This window comes from Stegostoma tigrinum, chromosome 47 (genome assembly GCF_030684315.1).
Source record: "Stegostoma tigrinum isolate sSteTig4 chromosome 47, sSteTig4.hap1, whole genome shotgun sequence".
Lineage (NCBI taxonomy): Eukaryota > Metazoa > Chordata > Chondrichthyes > Orectolobiformes > Stegostomatidae > Stegostoma > Stegostoma tigrinum.
Genome location: NC_081400.1, coordinates 8,161,479 through 8,171,995, shown reverse-complemented (window position 1 = coordinate 8,171,995; position 10,517 = coordinate 8,161,479). Strand labels below are relative to the sequence as shown.

At 37.5% G+C, this 10,517-nt stretch overlaps 1 long non-coding RNA gene across 1 annotated transcript; it reads left to right on the top strand.

The window, feature by feature from the left end:
- The first annotated feature begins 893 nt into the window (after positions 1–893).
- Positions 894–3,291, top strand: LOC125449683 (uncharacterized). The gene is made up of 3 exons (XR_007246953.1): positions 894–998; positions 1,139–1,197; positions 3,241–3,291. It is a non-coding gene; the product is annotated as an uncharacterized LOC125449683 (long non-coding RNA).
- Positions 3,292–10,517: the final 7,226 nt, after the last annotated feature.

The following is a 10,517-nucleotide window of genomic DNA, read 5'->3' as shown; positions in this document are numbered from 1 at the left end:
TGCATAATGTTTGCTAACATTTCTAACTGAGTCTGCCAATTCCCTGTCTCTAAACATTGTCTGCATTCTAGGCCTTCATGCAATGTTTGACAATATTGTTTTTGATACAGTTTCTTGCTGACATTATTTGCTAGGAAGCAGTATTCTCATAATGTACGCTTTTCCTTAACTGAAATCTGTTCTTTATTTTTCCCATCAAATAAAATTTTAATCTGAGCTTCTCTTCCCACGACCAACTTCTAAGTTAAGCCATGTGCTCCTGATGTGCTCAGTAGCTTCTACTCTACGCAATTCTAAAGTTCTCCAACTGGAAGTCAATGATTGCGAGTCCAACCTACCCAAAACAACATAAATGTATTTATTAATTTGTGGGCTCAGACGTTGAAATCACTGCTTCTTCCATTGACTTAAATTGTGGCCTGTGCCTGATTACCTTAAACCTGCCTTGTAAAAGCGTGTCAGCCTCTAAGAACTTCTCAAATAGAGAAGTAATTAATTCTTGAATAGTCATACAAACTTTCGACATTCACACTTTGGAACTCAATGATTTTAATCCAAATTTGAAAAGAGAGTTTTGATCATTGGTAAACATTAATGATGGAAAATTAATGACATTTCTTGACAGTTTAAAACACACCCAGTAGTTAGTATCATGTTTTGCTAAACTATTCAATCGGATAATTAAAGTTTGTGGCCAGTGCAATTGCTTGCAGAAAACATTTGGTAGTTTGTCATAAGAACCTTATGGAGGAACCCTCTAGTGAGACATTAAGTTCTAAACCATCATTGTTTCAAAATAACGTTCATGCCTGTCCCTAGTCTTTCTGCCATATATGATAGCTCAGGTGATGAAAATTTTAATGGTAACATTTTTACCTTTTCACAACCAGGACGTCTGATTTGTCCTTTCTTGCTTTATGGAAGTTCCGTTCTGATGATTTTCCTCCTTATGGCTTCCACTGTAGTCATTAGTTGGAGCCGCAGGAACCAAAATGCGGGTAAGAATGTGATGTGCCCGTGTTTTTACTCAAAATTAATCACATTACTGTCGAATTTTATTTTGCTGTGTTTATTTATATGATAATCAACAAAATTTCATTGTGGAAATTGCAAATGTTTATGTTTCCCTTTGTATTAGCTGATCGAGCCAAGAAATATAATTGCTCAGATTCGAGACATCGTGACAAAGAAAAGGAGGTGAGTGCAGGGAAATTATCATTATCATTAGATTTCGGATAAGAATTTAAGACAGAAACAAAAACAGAAGTTTCTGGAAAAGTTCAGCAGGTCTTGGCAGCATCAGTGAAGAGAAATAAAAGCTAACATCTTGGGTCCGGTGACCCTTCAGAAATGCTGGTAGCGCAGAAACTTCACCTGCAGTTCATACAATCTAGTCTACCACATTTACTGCTCACAATGTGCTCTCTTCTACATTGGGGAAACGCAGAGGTGGCTGGGTGGCCGCTTCACCAAACATTTACATTCTGCCTGCAAAAATGACCCGGAGCTTCCAGTTGCCTGCCACTTTAACACACCACCCTGTTCCCTGCTAACATCCCTGTCTCAGGCTTGCTACAGTGTTCCAGAGAAACTTCGTGCAAGCTGGAAGAATAACACCTCATTTTCCTTTGGGGGCCATGCAGCCCTCCAGAAACAGGCTGGAGTTCAACAAATATAGGGCCTGAACTCACCCATTTCCTGACTCCCTTGTCCAAACACCAGGCCTTGTTATTACATGCTCTGCCATTACAAGAACTATTGTTAGCCATTAACAGCTATTCACCCTCGAAGCCAGATTGTTATTATGCCTTTATCTGTCCACCTGTTTTTGTCTCTCTTTGGGCTGTATTCCCACCTATCATTGACTCCTTACCGCCTCCCCGCGTCCTATCTGCAGCATATAAACTGAAAGTTTCCATCATTTGTGAAGAAGGGTCACCGAGCTCGAAATGCTAACCCTGATTTCTCTACGTAGTTTCTGCCAGATCTGCTGAGCTATTACAGCAACTTGTGTTCGTGTTTCTGATTTGCAGTATTCACAGTTCCTTTGGTTTTTATTTAAGGCAGGTTGGTGTTGATAATAAGCTCCCTAAAAGAAAACCACAATGAATGCCCCAAAGCAGCGCTGTGTAACTTTTTGGTCGAACTGACGAGATATGAAAACATTTTTTTTGGATCCTCAATATCAGTAATTTTGAGGAAATCTGCATCAATCTGAATAATGCGCCTGTGTGTAGCGATGGAAAATAGAAGGGATAATTGTGATTAGGATTTTTATAGTCTTTGATCTGTTACAAAGAGAAAGTGACAAACATTTGTACTTTATATTACATTAAATGATGAAAATTTAGTTTTCAATTCAACAGCATTGTGTATATGGATATTTTATATGAACCTGTTCAAATGTGTTCAAGGATGACGGAATTTGAATTTGAAGTATTTTACTCATTTCATGTTCAGAAGTAATATTTTCACTGATAAAGACAGATTTGGTAGGATGGGGTTATTTTCATTTAAACATTTTTAGGAGGGGCATGAGTAAATTTGCCAATGTTACGAGGGACATAAACATTGTGGACAGGAATATACTTTCTCTTTCCCTTCGTGGAGGAAGAAATGGCTAGTGGCATAGATTTCAGTTAAGAGGCAGGTTGTTTCGAGGAGGGTTGAGGACTTTACCTTTTCCAACTAGAGTATAATTTAAAGTCCGTTGCCTGTAAGTGTGGAGGAGATAGAAATCCTCACAAGTTTTAACAAGTGTTTAGTTGTGCTCTTGTTGTATACAAGCCCTGGAAGTAAAGTTTGGTAAATGGGGCTATAATAATTGGAAGTGCTTGTTTTTCACTTGCATAAAACCGATGAGCAGAAAGGCCTTACTTCTGTGCTCCATAGCATGGTCACTCAACGATCTGGTTCAGAGGATTTAGTGAATTTCTTATTGTTTATTTAATATGAGTTCAGACATATATCTGTGGTAACACGGTGTGAAGCTGGATGAACACAATAGGCCAAGCAACATCAGAGGAGCAGGAAAGTTTGATGTTTCGGGTCGAGACCCTTCTTCAGAAAATATCTGGGGTACATGGGCCTTGAAAACAGATTTTCAGGCCAAGAGACACTGATATTTTGACTTCAACGCTGGCTCCATTAATTAATGTGCCGATGAATCCACGCTAGGGGTGAAATTAATTGATAATTCCTATTTTTTTTGTTATTGATATCATATATCTTCTCCCTTAGATTCTTTATGCTCAACTTGCATATACAGCAGAACAGACACTCTGATGGGAAATGAAATGCTGAATCATCTAACAAAGCAAGACGCAGGAGTTCATTCACACTGCTGTTTTAATTTTTCCATTCAGTAAACAGTAAGGACCAATATTAAGCGATACCTCAAGCAAATATTCATCATTGTTATTTTGTGCTGAAGTAGCTTGATGCACATTAGTCTGAAATGCAAATGTAGAAAACTAGAAGAATAGACACACAGTGAGAGATCAATCTTTTGTATTGTGTTTCTTCATTTTTTAACATTCTTAAATAAATCCTGAATTGAATTACAATTTAATTAAATATGGAAATAGTAGTGATCTCGTGATAATGTCACAGAATTAGTGATCCAAGATTCGAGGCTAATTGTCTGAGGGCATGAGATCGAATCCCTTCGTGGCAGTTTGCAATGTACTACTCTGTAATTAATGCAGATTGACATAAGAATTCACTTGGTTCATTGAAGCCCCTTTTGAGAAGGACAATGGCCTTCGTTGCCTTGTCTGGTCCACATTTGACTCCAGATCTAGAGCAAGAGATTTGATTGTGCTAGATAGTACAGGAAGATCACACTGATGTTGATGATGGAAAAATCGCAAGTGGTTAATGGATTAAAGATGATATTTTGATGAGAAATTGGAAATAGAGTCACAGACCTCCAAATGAGGAATCAACATTGAGCTAGCATGCCGCCCATAAAACCATTCTCTGCTATAAATTTCTGGGTGGCATGGCGGCTCAATGGTTATCAATGCTGCCTCACAGCGTCAGGGACCTGAGTTCAATTCCATCTTCAGGTGACTGTCTGTGTGGAGTTTACACATTCTCCCCGTGTCTGCGTGGGTTTTCTTTGGGTGTTTTGGTTACCTCCCACAGTCCAAAGATGTGCAGGTCAGGTAGATTGGTCATGTGAAATTGTCCATAGTGTTCAGGGATGTGTAGATCGGGCGAGTTACAGGGGCTGGGTATGGGTGGGATGTGCTAATGGTCAGTGTGGACTTTGTTGGGCCAAAGGGCCTGTTTCAATACTGCAGGGATTCTATAGCCAGTGAAAATTCAGCTCCTATATAGGTCACTTAAAAATATCAAAATCCCAAGTATTGAGAAAAATTTAAGGGGAGGTAGAAGCAGAGAGACTGTTAATCCAGAGACCCAATTAATGTTCTGGGGGTGTGCATTTGAATTCCACCATGGTAGATGGTGGAATTTGAATGCTGTTCTAAATATCTGGAATTAAGAATCTGATGATGACCACAAACCTATTGCCGAATGTTGGAAAACCCACCTGGTTCACTAATGCCCTTTAGGGAAGAAAATTACCATCCTTACCTGGTCTGGCCAACATGTGGCTCCAGACCCACAGCAATGTAGGTGACTCTTAACTGTCCTCTGGGCAATTAGAAATGGACAATAAATGCTGCCTGGCCAACCAAACTGCAATTTCGTACTTAAATCGTTTCTGTGGTTTGATGCAATACGTTTTCCAGTATGTAAATAACAGCTAAAAAGAAAACTATATACATATATGCAGGTTAGTGGAATGAATATGCGTATTACGACAAATGTAACTTCACCTAATCAGTTATCAAATCAAAAAAAAGCGGTTCACCCGACAGACTACAGCATAAACTCATCACTAAAAGAAACATAATGCTCAGAAAGACTGGATGTTATGATTTGTAGTTCTGAACTCTGTAATTACTTCAACATTTGATTATCCTGAAGCAGCTTGTTCATTTTTTGTTCTTTTTTTGATGATGTTCCTACATTGTGGTACAGCCAATGTGCATTTGGTGTTTTGGATGGGTTTCTGTTATCGTATATGTATTGTCATTAGTTTCATTTCACTGCTTTTGTTAACGGTACGTAGGCTACATTAAGTTGAGTTTGTTTTTCCTCCCTGTTATCTGAAACCATCCGTTATGAATTGCCCAACATAACTGTCTTCTTGGCCCACAATTTGAAAAGAAACACATGGGCTAGGATTTCTATTTGCTCAACAAGAATTTCTCACTATTTTAAACAACAAAATTCTAAATGTAGATGCATAACTCAGACACGTTGCCTTCTAACTGTATTAGTTAAAACAGGCTAAGCCCTGATTAGAACCATTTTTCTTCTTCTATTAGGAACAATAAACTGCCCCTTTATACATAGATAAAGATACAAACTGTAGAAGTCAATGTCATGGAAAAACACATTGATCATTAATGAGCACACCAATGAGCTACTTGCCCAAGCCCACATTCAAATATACTGACGAACCAAAATGATATCACCCTTACTCAGTGGACGCAGCCCAAATGGCCATGACCAGAGAAGCAGGTCACCCAAGTAATCAATCAAGTGAGCCTTCACTGAATTGCTTCCAATTCAATTATATAATTTCATAAATAATGGGAACAAATCCAGACAGAGTCCTTTAGATGTGTTTTACACATACCCTGTAAAACTACACAGAAAGGTCTGTACTATTGGACAACACGCTACTTGCAATGAAGATCAACAATCCATTTGCCTATTCAATGCCTTGCAGAACCCTCAGAATAAATTCGGTTGATTTATGTACCAGCACCATGCATCCCTCTGAAGTCTGAAAACACCCTCCATTAAATTGCTTTCCGATATGTCCTACCAATGTGGACACACTCCCATTTTTATTTGCATTATGCTCCATCTGTCAAATTTATTTTCACTTATCCGTTCTAACCACATTAATTTCTGCATTCCTCACAACCTTTGACAGTTATTGTCCTACCCACCTTGATGTTATCAGCAGAATCATCAAGCTTGCAATTACTTTGGCTTATTGGGACATTGGTAATATTTTTACTGACATTCTAGTCTCACCTGTTCCGGACGTGTTTCATAGCTCATCTGAACTGGCTGATTAAAAGATATTTTTGCTATATCGAAGGTATATGAAGTTTGTTACTTTTTTCAGTGATCTTAATGGAGAGGTTGTAAATCCATTTTGGGGCACAGATTTGTATTGCACGTTTAATAGCTCCTGAATGTGGGTGTCTTCTTGAACAGGAATGCTACAATACCAATAACTAATATTGATAAAAGGGAAAGACTATGTGCAATATTTTATTGACTTACAAGAGTTATGTGAGTATTTCACATAATAGATATTTGGAAAAAGTACAAATGACTACATAGTAGGCTATTGGTTAGGTTTCTGGAGCCATAACAAAAAGGGGATATGCATGGACAATTCATTCTTGTTATCACTCATTGATGTACATTAATCAGTTGAAGATTAATTCAGATGGGACATACATAAAACAATTGAAATTGTTGATGGCATTAAAACAACAGGCAAGCTGAGTATGAAAGTAGCAATGCACTTCACTACTTCCAATGAATGGTTAAAACGGTGACTTATCAATTATAATTTGGAGTTCTTCTAATGGTAGGATGAGAGACAGCATTGATATACATATATGCAGGTTAGTGGAATGAATATGCATATTACCATGAATGTGTATGCTGGTTGTTAGTGCGCAGTGTGCAAAAGATATTCGCATAAGTATGGAGCTTGTGATAAGCCTCCAGCGTGAGGAAATTGACAATGGATCCCAGACAGATACTGAATAAGACTCACTGAAGTAAAAAGCTGGTAACGAGGAAATTAATGGAATTAAAGAGTGACAAATCTCCTGGTTTTCTTATTCTTCATCCAAGGGTGTGCAAGGAAATAACAGAGCACATTGTAGTATAATTTTCAGAGTTCCTTAGAGACAGAAGTCATCACGTTGGAATGAAAAATTGCACACGTCATTCTCTGGAACCAAAATTGCACAGGTTATTCTGCTTATTGTGAAGGGAAAAAGAGAAAAGCATACAAGAAATTACGGATGAGTTTGCCGAACATCTGTGATGGGCAAATTATTGGAGTCTATAATTAGAGATGCAATAACCAAACAAAAAAATTGTTCAGTTATTCAGAATAGCCAGCATGGGACCAAAACTGGTATCTCACTCTCAGACCTCATTGAAAATGTTCAAGAAATGTTTGAGTTAGTGTTCAGGATAATGTCTACAGATATTGTTCATATGGGCTTCAGGATGACATTTAATAACATCTCAGATTTTTTTCTAAAAAAAAACACTTTTAGCCAATTAAAAGTGCGTAGCCTTGAGGGCAAATTAATGATCTGGCTGGGGAATTCGCTGAGGTAAGTGACAGTAAATAAGCATAATTGTTACACATTCAACTTGACATATGTGAACAGTGGTATCTCACAAGGATCTGGGTTAGGGATTTTATGATTTACGTTATTTATTAACGATTTGGTAATTACACAGAAAACCATATATCCAAATTAATTGATGGACAAAGTTAGGTGTATTGTAGACGGTGCAAAAATAGTATAAAATTACAGTGATTTAATAGACTTAATGAATAAGCAAAACTGTGGTACATGCAGTGCAATGCGAGCAAGTGTGACATTATCCACTTCGACATTGGGGAGGATATATTGATATTTGAGGAAAGACAATGTAGATTTGCAAGAGTGGTACCTAGACTTCAAGATTAGAGTTATAAATAGAGTTTAAACAAATTAAGTCTGCATTCTCGAGAATGTGAGAGGGTAAGGGATGATCTGGTCGAAGCCCTCAATGTATTTAACTCGATGGGTAGATAAAGATAAACTTGTTTCAGGGTTCCAGATCTCTGGGACATCGTCAGGGGTCTACAGCCAGAATGTTCATGATTGATGCTAAGAAACACTTCTGCATAAAAAAGGGTGTAGTTATGTCTTCCACGAATGGTAGTAGATGCTAGATCAGTTGTTAATTTTAGATCTCACACTATTTTTTGCAAAGGCATTCAAGGATATGGGCCAAAGGCAGGCAAATGGATTTCGGCTGTGACCAACCATGATCCCATGGAATGGCAGAACAGACTAATGACCTCAATGGCCAATTCCAGTTCTTATTTTCTTATGCATAACCAATAAAACACTAGCACTCACTAAATCATTCAAACATGTAAAATTGTACATGTGATAAACTGAAGCAAATAGGAGAGAGAGAGATGCCATATATATGTATCTGAGTTTTGCTAATGTAAAACTTTCTTGATCTGAAGCTCAACTTAAAATGAAGTTGTGTTATGTGTCACTCCACACTGAAATGCATGATGTTCACCAGAAAAGATCAAGATTTCTCAAATGAATGAAACTTTATCTCGCCTGGCCGATGTTTCTGAAAGTTTACATGCATCCATTAACAATGTTGTATAAGTTGCCTGAATGCACCAGGATACTAGCCGAAATGATTTCTAGCTGGATATGGTAGAGATTTCGTGCCTTGTTGTACACATTATAGCTGAGCTAGCATGTATTCAATCCAATCTGAACCAATTTGTCTTTTCTTTTTAATAAGTTGTCTAAGGGGAAAAAGGAAAGAGTAGATTCAATCATGAGTAAAAGTCCTGCTGGACCAAAGGAAGTTGATAAAGAAATATGGAGACCAGCAAGTAAAATATCAACAAAAATAGTAAGAGAGAAAGGAAGAGGCAACTAATTGCAATGCAGAACCAAGAGTCTGATGCTTAAAGTTGCATCAGTGATCGTATCAGTGCCAACATTTATGCATTGAATGTCATTTTTAACCGACATCTTGAAACATTTATTTCAGTTTTACTTTAATTCCTAGCATGTGAATAGCTTTGTACGTGAGCAGTATATGTGATTTGATTTTCGCGTTGGAGGTGATGGGACATAAGATTCTTTACATTTAGAGGAGGAGAAACAAGAATAGCTGTAGATTACGTGCCTCTTTTGTTTTTTTTCTTCCTGATGCAAACACTGTTAGTATATTTCTCTTAATTGGTCAAATTTCCATTGTTTCTTCCTTTTCTGTAAGTGCTCAATTTGGGTAGTACACATCAGTTGAACAATTTACAAAAGTCTAAAATGTTCTTATTTTCTTAACAGTGGATGTTGCTTTGGTGTTTGCTCTCTTTTTTTGCATATATATAATGAAATTAAGTTACCTCTTCCTCAATTATCTGGTAATAAATGGTAATGAACAACTTTCAAGAGCCCCTATAGTGCTTGGAATATATTAACATACTCAGTGCTGCCAGGGCCTAAATTTTAGAATGTGAAACCAATTATTTTGAAGTGTTGACACCAAAGATAAAAGTCAGAATGTTGTGAATTTCAGGGAAGCTTGAAAATACTGTTTTGCCATGTCCTTGCTGCAACTGGTTCTGAAAACGTGTAACCAGGCCCGAAAAGTTAACTGATTTTTTCTTCATAGAAGCTGCTGAACCTGCTGAACCATTTCCAGAAACTTCTGTTTTTGTGCCATGGTACTCCTATGGGCCAGGCCAGGAATCCTTAAAATATTTTAACAAGGTAACCTAAATCCTCACTTTCTTCTTATTTTAAAATGCAGGTGTCAAGTGCATGTTCCAAGTGTGATGCAACTGATCGAACCACTCGGTTTTCAGCAAAAACAAATTTATTTAAACCCAACAGTTGAAACAAAAACAAAAGAAACTGGAATTTAGAGTAGCTCAGCCACTGGAAAACCTAACGGACCTAATACACCAACTTAACTAATTAACTGTTCCATTGTAGCAACAGCCCATTAAAAAAAAAACCCTTGAACAAAATATAAATTCAAACACAGTTTCTTACAGGTTTGAGGGAATTACATCCAAAAGAGAGATTTTGGAGAAAGTTAGAGGAATCCTTCATTGAAACATGTGACCCTCCGGGACTCAAAACGGCTGGTGACTACTTCAGCAAAAAAATAGAGAGACAACCTGATCTGGGGCAACTGTCCGCTCCCCTTCCATCATTAAACTGATCCTCTCTAGATTCTTTAGTGCATTTGCCTGTACAAACCCTCATCAAAAAAAGGATAAAATAAGCCTTTTTTTTAAATCACAGCATCGTCACACCCACTACACAAAAAAAATTACAAAAATGGTTTCATTTAAAACCCGAGTCTTATTTTATTAGCACTATTACAGTTCATGCATATTACATTGACGCTAAGCATGCAAGCATTCACTATTATGTTCTGTTTGAGGCCGTTTACTCCTGCATCTTCCTTCATTCCAAATCGCCACAAAATATCAGCAATTGTGTTTTTTTTTCATCTTACCACATGTATGATTGTCAAACTGAATGGCTGCAAAAATAAGATCCATCTAAACAGTATGGAAGTTGTGCCCATAAATTTGTCCAAAACTCTAATTGGTTGCGATCAGTATA